Source organism: Astatotilapia calliptera, chromosome 10 (assembly GCF_900246225.1).
Source record: "Astatotilapia calliptera chromosome 10, fAstCal1.2, whole genome shotgun sequence".
In the NCBI taxonomy this organism is placed as follows: Eukaryota; Metazoa; Chordata; class Actinopteri; order Cichliformes; family Cichlidae; genus Astatotilapia; species Astatotilapia calliptera.
In genome coordinates, this window is record NC_039311.1 from 26657180 (window position 1) to 26657999 (window position 820).

The following is an 820-nucleotide window of genomic DNA, read 5'->3' on the forward strand; positions in this document are numbered from 1 at the left end:
TGTGGAAAAACCCTGCTAAATGTGCCACCCTTGGCAGCAAGAACTGCAAATAAGCATATGTAATAAATGGCAATGAGTCTTTATCATCGCCGTAGAGGAATTTTCGCCCACTCTTCTTTGCAGAAGTGTTTTAATTCAGCTACACTGGAAATTTTTCAAGCTTGAACGGCCTGTTAAATATCATCTCAATACATCTTAAAAGGATTTAAGTGCAGACTAGACTTTGATTAGGCCAGGTTCGTCAGTGTTTCAACTTTTCTCCATTTGTGAATAATGGCTCTCACAGTGTCTTGATGCATGCTCAGTCATCCAGATAAGTAAATCCCCAAAAGTTGTTTCTGTTTATATGGACGTCCAGATAAACAGAATCAACTTTTGGGGTTCTCACAGTGCTTCACTGGAGTCCCAAAGCCTTAGAAATGGTTCTGTTACCCTTTCAGAGAGGCTGCAACTTCGTCAAACTGGCTTCCTTGATTCAACAAGGTCGGGCTATAACCAGGCGTGGGAGTAATTGAACTCAGCTTTTAAAAAACTGCCCGTAATCAGTAAACAAAAACAATTGTCCGTTAAAGTAACCAGCTACAAAAAAAATCGTAAAAAAAGACTCGCTAAAAAATAAATAAAATAAAATAATAATAAGTTAAATGGTAAATGGTAAATGGCCTGTATTTATATAGCGCTTTACTAGTCCCTAAGGACCCCAAAGCGCTTTACATATCCAGTCATCCACCCATTCACGCACACATTCACACACTTGTGATGGCAAGCTACATTGTAGCCACAGCCACCCTGGGGCGCACTGACAGTTAATCCTTAGCAT